Genomic DNA, 12,768 nt, shown 5'->3' with positions numbered 1-12,768 from the left:
TGAATCAATGAGCCTAAATTTTTTTTTTTATCTATGTAATTCTCATTCATTGGCATACTTTCTCCTTCCACTGGCCAATACTGTCTTCCAGCATAACAGAAAGCTTTATTGAGTCTCATTGAGCATGACTGTATATAATAGACACCTCTCATGTCTGCTGTGCCATCCAGAACTTTGACGAATCAGGCAAAAATATATCATGGTAATGGTCCCTGATAACAGTCTGGTGTCATTTCTTTTTTATTGTTGAGAAAACTACAGTTTGGCACGGATGAGTGACTTATCATTTACTAAGTAATACATGTAATTCGAACGCAGAAGGAATCACAAGTTGCCATATGAGATTCTACTTCCCATCTTATTGGCCATGATAATTGGTTCAGCGTGCAAAAAACTAAGGCACATTTGTTGACGGTTTCAGAAAAATATTTCCTGATCTTTTCAGATGGAAGAAATGCCCTTTCATTCTGGTTGATGTAAAAAAATAAATAAATAAATAAAAAGGAAACACATGAATCCCAAAACTACTAGAATACTTTAGATTTCTCAGGAAGTATTGGCTTTACCTTGACATAAATATAAAGGAAGGCATAGAGGAGAGAAAGAATAAAACTTATCTTTTCATTGAGTTTCTGTATGCCACTAGGTGAGCTTTCAGTTATAAGTACAAAAATATCTCTTTATTTTATAGGCCAAGAATTCTTTGCCTATAACTCATTACTGCACAATCAATAAACACCCCAGTCTCAAAATCAAAATACACTTAGGAAATTCTGCATTTTCCCTAATTTTATAGGTCTTTTAGTTCTGTATCCATCATGTATAATTTGTTGATGAAATATATATATACCTTTGTCTTAACTGGTAATACTTTGTAAATAGTTTAATAATAAAACTTGTAATGTTCATATTTAATATGTTCATATAAATCTATAAGATATAAAGGATAGATATTTTTTATATCCTCCACAATTCATGGAAGAGCACTATATATCTTGATAGGAAAAATTATTGAGTGGCTAAGTTGATAACTCACTGAATTTTTTCATGTATAAAGATAAAGCATATGAATTAGATTATATTATACATGCTGCTTTATAATAAAAATGATAGAACTGTTAAAATTGTGCTTTAATTTGTCATTTAATATAGGAGAAGAAAACTGTGGTGAGATGAAAGGAATTGTTATATTTTGCATGCATATTTCATCACCCAGGAGATATTAATTCCTTTAATTTCAAAGGTTAAAAAAATCAATTTTAAAACATTAAGAATTTAGAGTTATTAAACTGCATTTTAAAAATATTTTAGATAGTTGTAATTTTTTCTTCTCTATGAATACAGGTTACTAGCATTCACAAATCACAAATTATCATCTATCTCTTTTTTTCCCTCGTGTTAGGCAATATTATTACTACCTGGTACTAGTAATCTTTTCTGAAACCGTGGTCTCATACTAGTCCTTTTACCACAAGCTATCAGCCCATATGTTTATATTTGTGTTCATCTTTTACCAATCATTTGTTTTCCAAAGGAAGTTTCATAATTGAAAATGTGTGTTTCTTTGCCATTAAATTAACTATGGCTGGATATGATAATCAAAACACTCCATTATTTTCTATGATTCACTACTGCCATGTTGAATTCTGATACTATATGTTTTTTTTCCCTCATGTTTGTAATTTTTTTCTATTTATATCTCTGGAAAATTGTGAGACCCAGTGACTAAGCAAGATATGTCTTTATCTATCTTATGTTTCAGAGTTTCTTATCATAACATATGTCCATTCCAACATGTAGATTTTGTTCATTCATCTTCAACTGAACTATTACCTTCCAGCTTCTCTATTCATATACTCATCTAACTCAGTTTTCCCCTTCTTATTCTTTCCACATATTTTTAATATGGCCTCTGAAAATTGTCACTTGATTCCAATATCTACAAATTTATCTGAAATTTTATTTTCTCTCCCACCCTTACTCTCTTTTCTTATTTTACTTTTTAATTAAACTTAAACATGCCTAACACTTAGAATAGTATTAATCTCAAAGCTTTCTTAAGTGGTGAATTCTAACCCCCCTCTCCCAAATCCTGGTCTTTTTTTGTCTTGGAAGAGAATTAGGTGTTATACTTGCTTGTAATTTCCATTTTTTCCTCCTTTCTCCTTCAAACCGCCCATATTCTTGAAGTTTATGTTGTCAAATACCAAATCCTCAAAACTGAAAAGCAAAAAGAATAAAAATTGTAAATAACAAAACAGAATAGCCAAATAATACAGAACAAGCATATACTGTGTGTAATTGAACACCAAAAGGAGAAGAAAAAGAGAAATGAAAGAGAAGAAATATTTAAAAAAGCAATGACTGAGAATTTCTCTAAGTTAAGATGGGGAACACGTATACACCCATGGCAAATGCATGTTGATGTATGGCAAAACCAATACAATATTGTAAAGTTAAAAAAAAATTAAAAAAAAAAAAACAAACCTGGAGAAATAGTCTATGCTTATGAATGTTGATAGAAAGGCCCGATATTGTCAGGAAGTTCTTCCTTGATTTTTAGTTCTTTCCAACTTGATCTTTAGATTAAATGAAAACCCAAACAAAATCATAGCTATTTTGGGATATTGGTAAGCTAATTTTAAAGTTTTATGGAGAGGCAAAATATCCAGAATAGTCAAAACAACGTTGAAGGAGAAGGAAACCTATCAATAGAAAACAACCAAATTAAAACATGAGCAAAAATTTGAACAGATCTCACCAAAGATCTGCAGATGGCAATTGAGCATATGAAAAGAAACTCCATATCATATGTAATCAAGGAAATGCAAATTAAAACAACAATCAGATTCTTCTACCTGCCTGTTATTAGTCTCTCAGGCATGTCTGACTCTTTGCGACCACCTGCACTGTGACACGCCAGGCTCCTCTGTCCATGGGATTTTCCGGGCAAGAATACTAGAATGGCATTAGGTGGCATATTAGAATGGCAACTAGGTTGCCATTTCCTTTTCCAGGGGATCTTAAATCCAGAACACAGATAACACCACGTGCTGCTGAAATGTGCAGGAAGTCTCATTCATGGCTCCTGGGAATGAAAACTGCTTCAGTCACTTTGGAAGTCAGTTTGGTGGTCTTTTAGAAAACTAAACATCATCACCATATGAGCCAGCAATTGCAGTCCTTGTTATTTACCAAAGAAGATGAAAACTTATGTCCACACAGAAACCAGCACATGGATGTTTACAGCAGCTTTATTCATGATTAGCAAAACTTGGAAGCAACAAAGATGTCTTTCAGTAAGTGTTTAAAGTGTGGTACATCAAACAATGGAATATTATTCAGTGCTAGAAATCAATGAGCTATCAAACATAAAACACAGAGGAATCTTAAATGCATATTACGAAACAAAGGAAACCAATCTGAAAAGTCTACATATCCTATTATTCTAACTATATGACAATTTGGAAAAGACAAGACCATGGAGACCAATAAAAAATTCAGTGAGTTCCTAGAGTGAGGATAATGGGAAGAATGAATAGACAAAGCACAGACAATTTTTAGTAATGAAAATACTCTGCATCATACTACAATTATGGATGCATGTCATTATACCTTTATCTGAACCAACAGAATGTACAATACCAAGGGTGAACCATAATGTAAATTGTTTACTCAGGGTGATTATGATCACTATATGTTCATCAATTATTAAAAATGCACCACTCTGGTAAAAGATATTGCTAAGAGGAGAGGTTAGAAATGTGTGGAGGTGGGGGTATATGGGAAATCTCTGTGCTTTCTCCTCAATTTTACTATGAAGATTAGACTGCTTTAAAAGTGTCATAATAAAAAATACCATACCTTATTAATTTCTAAGCTTGCTTGCACACTCAGGTCTGTATCTTTCAAAGGCACTCAATTTTATCACTATATGAGATTTTCACTTTAAAAAGTATAGTTTGTATATGATTTTAAGAAAAAAAAGATAAACATTTGTTTTATTCTCATTTATATTTTGCTGTATCATCTATTTTTATTATGTCTTAGGTTTAATCTTCCAATCTATTTTTCATTTCCTTCTACCTTTGGAAGATTATTAATATATTACTACTTCTCCTAGTTATTTCCCCTAACATTTGCATTACATTAACATTTGTATTTGTAATTTAGTAATAATTCCTTTCTCTGTGTGTTAGTCTTCAGTCATTGCTACTATTATCCTAACCCTTAAAAGGCAAATTACAATTTGATACAAAGATTTCACTCATATTTCTTAATACACATTCAGTTTATGTATTTTATCCTTAAAGTGCCTATTTGTAAGTTAAAATACCATCTATTTGAAGATAGAATGTCAACAGTTCAAATCATCAAAGGGGATATAGTTAGGTAATGTCACATGGACATCAACAGATTGATGGAGAAGATGCAGAAGCTCTATAAAGTCAGCAAAAACAAGACCAGGAGCCGACTGTTCCTCAGATCATGAAGTCCTTAATGCAAAATTCAGACTTAAATTGAAGAAAGTAGGGAAAGCCACTAGGGCATTTGGGTATGACCTAAATAAAATCCCTGGTGATTTTATAATGAAAGTGAAAAATAGATTCAAGGAATTAGATATGATAGACAGAATGCCTGAAAAACTATGGACAGAGGTTCCAAACATTGTATAGGAGGTATTGATCAAAACCATTGCCAAAAAAAAAATAAAATAAATAAATGCAGAAAGGCAAAATAGTTGTCTGAGGATGCCTTACAAATAGCTGAGAGAAGAAGAGACATGAAAGGCAAAGGAGAAAAGAAAAGATATACCCATTTGAATGCAGAGTTCCAAAGAATAGTAAGGAGAGATAAGAAAGCCTTCCTAAAGTGAAAAATGCAAAGAAATAGAGGGAAACAATATAATAGGAAAGACTAGAGATCTCTTCAAGAAAATTAGAGATACAAAGGGAACATTTCATGCAAAGATGGACTCAATAAAGGACAGAAATGGTATGGACCTGACAGAAGCAGAAGATATTAAGAAGTGGCAAGAATTTACAGAAAAACTGTACCAAAAAAAAAAAAAATCTTAAGGACCCAGATAACCACGATGATGTGATCACTTACCTAGAGCTAGACATCCTTGAGTGAGAAGTCAGTGGGCCTTATTATCACCATTATCAACAAAGCTACTGGTGATGATGGAATTCCAGCTGAGCTATTTCAAATCCTGAAAGATGATGCTGTGAAATTGCTGCACTCAGTATGCCAGCAAATTTGGAAAACTCAGCAGTGATCACAGAACTGCAAAAGGTCAGTTTTCATTCCAATCCCAAAAAAGGGCAATGCCAAAAAATGTTCAAACTACCACACAATTGTACTCATTTCACATGTTAGCTAAGAAAATAGAAAATGAAGGTCGCTCAGTCGTGTTCGATTCTTTGTGACCCCCTGGACTATACAGTCCATGGAATTCTCCAGGAATGGAGTGGGTAGCCATTCCCTTCTCCAGGGGATCTTCCTAACTCAGGGACCAAACCCAGGTTTCCTGCATTGCAGGTAGTCTCTTTACCAGCTGAGCCACAAGGGAAACCCAAGAATACTGGAGTGGGTAGCCTATCCCCTCTCCAGTAGATCTTCCTGACCCAGGAATGGAACCAATGTCTCCAGCATTGCAGACAGATTCTTTACCAACTGAGCTATCAGGGAAGCCCCAAAGCTAGCAAAATAATGCTCAAAATTCTCCAAGCCAGGCTTCAACATTACATGATCTCAAAACTTGCAGATGTTCAAGCTGGATTTTGAAAAGGCAATGAAACCTAAGATCAAATTGCCAACATCCATTGGATCATAGATAAAGCAAGAAAATTCCAGAGAAACATCTATTTCTGCTTCATTGACTATGCAAAAGCCTTTGACTGTATGCACCACAACAAATTGGAAAATTCTTAAAGAGATGGGAATACCAAACTACATTACCTGCCTCCTGAGAAATCTGTACACAGGTCAATAAGCAAGAGTGAAAACTGGACATGGAAATGTGGAGCAGTTCCAGATTGGGAAAGGATTACATCAAGGCTGTATATTGTCACCCTGCTTATTTAACTTATATACAGAATACATCATTTGAAATGCTGGACTGGATGAAGCACAAGCTGGAATCAAGACTGCCTGGAGAAATATCAGTGACCTCAGATATTCAGATGACACCACCCTTATGGCAGAAAGCCAAGAGGAACTAAAGAGCTTCTTGATGAAAGTGAAAGAGGAGAGTGAAAAAGCTGGTTTAAAACTTAACATTCAAAAAACGAAGATCATGGCATCTGGTCCCTTCAATTCATGGCAAATAGATGAGGAAAAAATGGAAACAGTGACAGACTTTATTTTCTTGGGCTCCAAAATCACTGCAGATTGTGACTGCAGCCATGTAATTAAAAGATACTTACTCCTTGGGAGAAAAGCTATGACCAACCTAGACAGCATATTAAAAAGCAAAGACATTACTTTGCCCACAAAGGTCCATAAAGTCAAACTGTTTCTCCAGTAGTCATGTATGGATGTGAGAGTAGGACCGTAAAGAAAGCTGAATGCTGAAGAATTGACGCTTTTGCATTCTGGTGTTGGAGAAGCCTCTTGAGAGTCCCTTGGACAGCAAGGAAATCAAACCAGTCAATCCTAAAAGAAATCAGTCCTGAATATTCATTGAAAGGACTGATGCTGAAGCTGAAGCTCCAGTACTTTGACTACCTGATATGAAGAGCTGACTCATTGGAAGAGACCCTGATGCTGAGAAAGATTGCTGGCAGGTGAAGAAGGGGACGAGAGAGGCTGAGATAGTTGGATGGCATCACTGATGCAATGGACATGAGTTTGAGCAAGCTCTGGAAGATGGTGAAGGACAGGAATGCCTGTCATGCTACAGTCCATGGGGTCGCAAAGAGTTAGACAAAACTGATCGACTGAGCCACATCAGCAATATCAGGGTAATTATTTAACATAACATATTTAATGTTCAAGTACAATTATTTCAAATGTCATAAGTTAACTTTTCTGAATGCATTAGATATATAAATATTATAAAATAGAGCATATTACAGAAAATGATATACTGCTGTATTAGAGCCTGCCTCAAATGGATGCTGCATTTGTGTATTTATAACATTTTCTAATACTAGAAATGATTTTAAAAGTATAGTCAGTGAGCATTTGTTGAAGAGTAATACCAAAAAAGTAAGCCTAAGTAAGTCTATGTTAAAAATGATATCATACAGAAAATGTTAATTTTTGAGATTTATGTTTCAGCAAATTCTTTAATATATTGTAACAGTAGCACTTTCTTATACAGACGTGACATTCAAATTAAAAAGAGAAGTTAAACTTATTCATTTTTTCAGATATATCTGTCCTTAAATGAAATCCCCAGATGACTGACTAATTTATTGGTTTTTCAGCCAGATTGTTTGTGTCATGTAGACACAAGCATAGAGATTAAATGCCTTATAAAGCCCATCACATTCATTTAATATCATACAACAGTTATTAGATTTTTGGCATTGTTTTCTGTCTGAATATTTTGAAGCTGACACTATTAAAACAATGTCTATATTCTATATCATGCTTAAATTGGGGACCAAGGAATTGAAGTTTCATACTAAACTACAGCCTTTGTATAAACATAAAAAAAAAAAGATTGTTATAACATGAGCTCAGTAAGACATCAAGAAGTGTGATTATATTTCAGTATGGACAATTTAAAAAGAACTAAATGGTAAAATTTAGTTTCTGAAAACAGCTCAATTCCTGCCATATAAATATATACTATGCAAAAATATGAATTTATAGTTAATTATATGAAAATAGTATTTCTAAATGTTGCCTTCATTTTTAAATTGGGAATATTCTTAGGAAAAATGTCACAGAATACTTAGAAATATGTTTTCCAGAGTAATTGGTTAAGATTATGGCCTGATTTGGGAATGCACTTATTAAATATACAATTTTATCTTGGTTATAAGATGATATTACCTGAAAATGAACCATTGATTTAATATCTGGAAATATAGGATTGATCATAATATTCTTCATGACAGTAGCAGTTTGTTACTTAGAATCCTACTCATGTATGATGGTAATATTTTATGTATTTAACTGTATCTTACATTTAAACTAGCATTACATTCATAATGTATTTATATAATTACTTAATTTTGGTGTTGGAATTAATGAGGGAAGTAGCCTATATTGTAGGAATATCTCACTAGATGATTTTTTATTTTTTTTAATTTTTTTTTAGTATAAATTTATTTATTTTAATTGGAGGTTAATTACAATATTGTATTGGTTTTGCCGTACATCAACATGAATCCACCACAGGTATACACGTGTTCCCCAACCGGAATCACCCTCCCTCCTCCCTCCCTGTACCATCCCTCTGGGTCATCCCAGTGCACCAGCCCCAAGCATCCAGTATCATGCATCGAACCTGGACTGGCGACTCATTTCATATATGATATTATACATGTTTCAATGTCATTCTCCCAAATCATCCCACCCTCTTCCTCTCCCACAGAGTCCAAAAGACTGTTCTATACATCTATGTCTCTTTTGCTATCTCGCTTATAGGGTTGTCGTTACCATCTTTCTAAATTCCATATATATGTGTTAGTATACTGTATTGGTGTTTTTCTTTCTGGCTTACTTCACTCCGTATAATAGGCTCCAGTTTCATCCACCTCATTAGAACTGATTCAAATGTATTCTTTTTAATGGTTGGGTAATATGCCATTGCGGAGAAGGCAATTGCACCCCACTCTTGCCTGGAAAATCCCATGGATAGAGGAGCCTGGTAGGCTGCAGTCCATGGGGTCGCTAAGAGTCGGACTCGACTGAGTGACTTTGCTTTCACTTTTCACTTTCATACATTGGAGAAGGAAATGGCAACCCACTCTAGTGTTCTTGCCTGGAGAATCCCAGGGACGGGGGAGCCAGGTGGCTGCCGTCTATGGGGTCACACAGAGTTGGACACGACTGAAGTGACTTAGCATAGCAATACTCCATTGTGTATATGTACCACAGCTTTCTTATCCAATCATCTGCTGACGGACATCTAGGTTGTTTTTATTTTTCCTTGCTTATTTACAATAAAAGTTTCCCTAAATGTTCACAAATTGTCAGGGTTTGCAACTTACATGTTTTGACTGAGAAACATATTATATATATAAAAGGTATCTATGGTAGTCAACCTGTTTCACCAAGACAGAGAATATTTAGTATTAGGTACGTATCTTCAAGAAAAGTAAACTAATTGAACTATTAAGAGTTGGTCATCCACTTTTTCCTGCTCCATCTTCCAGTCATAGAATGAAATGAAACAATGAGAAATAAGATGTGACTATAAGGAGTGGAGGCATAAAAGATCTGGGTTTCTATTACAAGGTTTTCTTGTTGTGGTTGCTCTATAGTCATTTTTTCTGAAAACACCCTGATATCATCATCTATTCTTTCAGTTCCTTTTGGGGCAGTGACTCTCAGAGGCGATCCTTTGTCTAAGAAGAGTCATTAACGTGGAAGGCCGTATATACTCAAAGCAATGGAATGATGGGGCCTATGATAACCTGTCCTGTGACAAGAGACTTAAAATCATCAAGAGATAATGGGCAAATTTATGGTTTTTCCCTACTTTTTTGTTAATACACTGAGTATATATAGGTTTCTTTTCATTTTGTTTTTTAAAAATATATTAGTGCTACAGCACTTAATTTAAAATATGTGAGGGCTAACATTAGCCAAAAGGCAGATTACAAATCTCGAAGTTTTCATTCTCCCACAGAAACATCAAAAATCTACCATAAGCTGTAGGAGCTCTAGAAAACAATAAAAGATTTGTGGCAATGAAACAAAGCCCCAATTGATACACAGTTATCTTCAAAATGGTAGGATGTTTGTGGTGTTTTTATTCCCCTTGGCACCCTCCCTGGTGCAATGATTGTCTTGATTCTTAAGTGGTGGCAACCTGGTTCTCAGCTCCCCTCTTAGAACTAGAGGGAGTAAAGAAGACCTTATTTGCAAGTGAGCATGTATGTCTCTTCCAACACATTTGGAGGTTACCTTAAAGACTTGCTTGTCTCTTTCTCACATAACTAGAAACACCCACAGAAAAACAGTGGACATTGTTGCAAATTACCTGAAATTCATCAATGCTGCTGCTGCTAAGTCGCTTCAGTAGTGTCCAACTCTGTGTGACCCCATAGACAGCAGCCCACCAGGCTCCCCCGTCCCTGGGATTCTCCAGGCAAGAACACTGGAGTGGGTTGCCATTTCCTTCTCCAATGCATGAAAGTGAAAATTGAAAGTGAAGTCACTCAGTCGTGTCCAACTCGTCACGATCCCATGGACTGCAGCCTACCAGGCTCCTCCATCCATGGGATTTTCCAGGCAAGAGTACTGGAGTGGGGTGCCATTGCCTTCTCCAAAATTCATCAATAGATGAATGGATAAATAATATATAGTATATACATAGTATGGAATATTACTGAGCCCTAAAAAGAATTGAAATTCTGACACATGCTACAATGTGGATGAACCTGGAAAACGTTATGCCAAGTTAAATAAGCCAGAACCAAAGGGACAAATATTATATGATTCCTCTCATATGAGGTATCATATATAGGCAAATTCATTTCTACAGAAAGTCTGGAGGAAGATGCCAGAAACTATGAGAGTTAACTTTTAGCTAAGAAAAGTGTCAGGTGTTTTATTTTTTGTTTGTTTGGTTTTTTTTTTGAAATGAATTACAATACATTAAAAAAAAAAAATGACTTTCAACTGAAGGATTCATTGACTATGTGCCAGCATGAAGAACTCCCTAGATCTCTTTCCTAGTGAAATGATAAAAATTATTTTTTAAAATGTACAAAATCTCTGGGAATGTTTTTAAGGGCATGCAATAAAAGAAGAAACATTTACTAAACAAAATCTACTTAAACTTGGTTCAAATAGTAAGAGTCTGTGGCATCTGAGCCACAATACAATTCTTTCCTACATTAACATGATGGAAACTCTACTCCATATGTGAGTAGCCAAGAACCCTTAATTCAGCCAATTGTCAATCAACTGTTCTAAAATTTTCTTTTTGAGTTCTTTCTAAGCCAAAGGACCAAAGTTCAGAGAGGTACACAATTTAATCAGTCTGCTGTTGTTCATTCACTAAGTCTATTCTGACTCTTTACAACCTCAGCCTGCAGCACACTAGGCTTCCCTGTCCTTCACTATCTCACAGAGTTTGCTCAAATTCACGCCCATTGAGTCTGTGATGCTATCCAACCATCTCATCCTCTGCTGCTCTCTTCTTTTGCCTTCAATCTCTCCCAGCATCACGGGCTTTTCTAATGAGTCAGCCCTTCACATCAGGTGGCCAAAGTATTGGAGCTTCAGCTTCCGCATCAGTCCTTCCAGTGAATACTCAGGATTGATTTCCTTTAGGATTGATTGGTTTGATCTCCTTGCAGTCCAAGTGACTCTCAAGAGTCTTCTCCAACACCACAGTTCAAAAGCATCAATTCTTCTGTGCTCAGCCTTCTTTATGGTTTAATTTTCACATCCATATATGACTACTGGAAAAACCATAGCTTTGACTATAAAGATCTTTGTTGGCAAAGTGATGTCTCTGCTTTTGAATATGCTTCCTGGGTTTGTCATAACTTGTCTTCCAAGGAGCTAGTGTCTTTTAATTTCATGTCTGCAGCCACTATCACATGTTGCTTTTTCAGACATATGCATTTCATTGTAGCTGAGGAAAATTTGCAATAATTTCATTTTATAATTTATATTGATAACAAAAAAGGCAGAGTTTTACATCATTCCTACAAAATCTTTAAAAATCTTCCTTATTGAATGAATGATGCTAACAGATCAATCTCATCATTTTCCTCCATAGCCAGTGGTACACAGTAATGGTTATTGGCTTCTCATGGTACCATCACTCTCTCCTTGTCTGTGTGGTACAGCTTAGCACATTTAAGGAGCTCTGCTTCGGCTCATAGGATGTATTTGACAGTCAATTTGCATAAGTTACCATCTTCCAAATTAACTGTGAATTTTCTTAATCCATTCCTTCTTTACTTCCTTGTTCTTCTTTTGATTCTACTAGTTTCATATCCTCTTAATTTTTCTTGTTTCCATTCTTCCATCATGTCTTCCATTCCTAAGTAATAACCAGTTCTTGACTATGATTATTATTCAATTAGCAAAAATGAAAATAGTATAAGTTACTGACCTTTATGTGTCAGATATGTGAGAACATATTTATACACATTATCACTCTTTTATAGCATGATTATTAAATACATTGGTTAATACACTCCTGGGTTTCTCAGATCTGGAACATCATTAAAATGCCTGTGCAATTCTGTCTCACTCAAAAGTAAACTATGACTTTTACATGACATCATCAATTAAGACATTCTTGGCATTAAGAATCAGATCCAGAAAGGGTAACAGCTGGCTTTATCACTTTTATATTCTCTAAGAGACAAGATAAGTCTTTTAGGATTCATTTTTCACATACCCACATCAGATTTCTACCAAATACTCTGTAACAGTCTTTTACTGATGGAAAAAAAATGAGTTTGTTTAAAAGTTAATGATAGTTGTTATATTTTAGTTACGTTGGTCCTTCAAATGAACCCAGTGAAGAACATTTGGGTGTAATATTATAAAAATATTTTCAATTGGCTTTTCAGAACTAAAAAAAGTATCCATTAAAGCAATTTATTCTTCTGCTAG

The sequence above is a fragment of the Bubalus bubalis genome, chromosome 7, assembly GCF_019923935.1.
Source record: "Bubalus bubalis isolate 160015118507 breed Murrah chromosome 7, NDDB_SH_1, whole genome shotgun sequence".
Taxonomy (NCBI): domain Eukaryota; kingdom Metazoa; phylum Chordata; class Mammalia; order Artiodactyla; family Bovidae; genus Bubalus; species Bubalus bubalis.
This window is presented reverse-complemented; position numbering follows the sequence as displayed.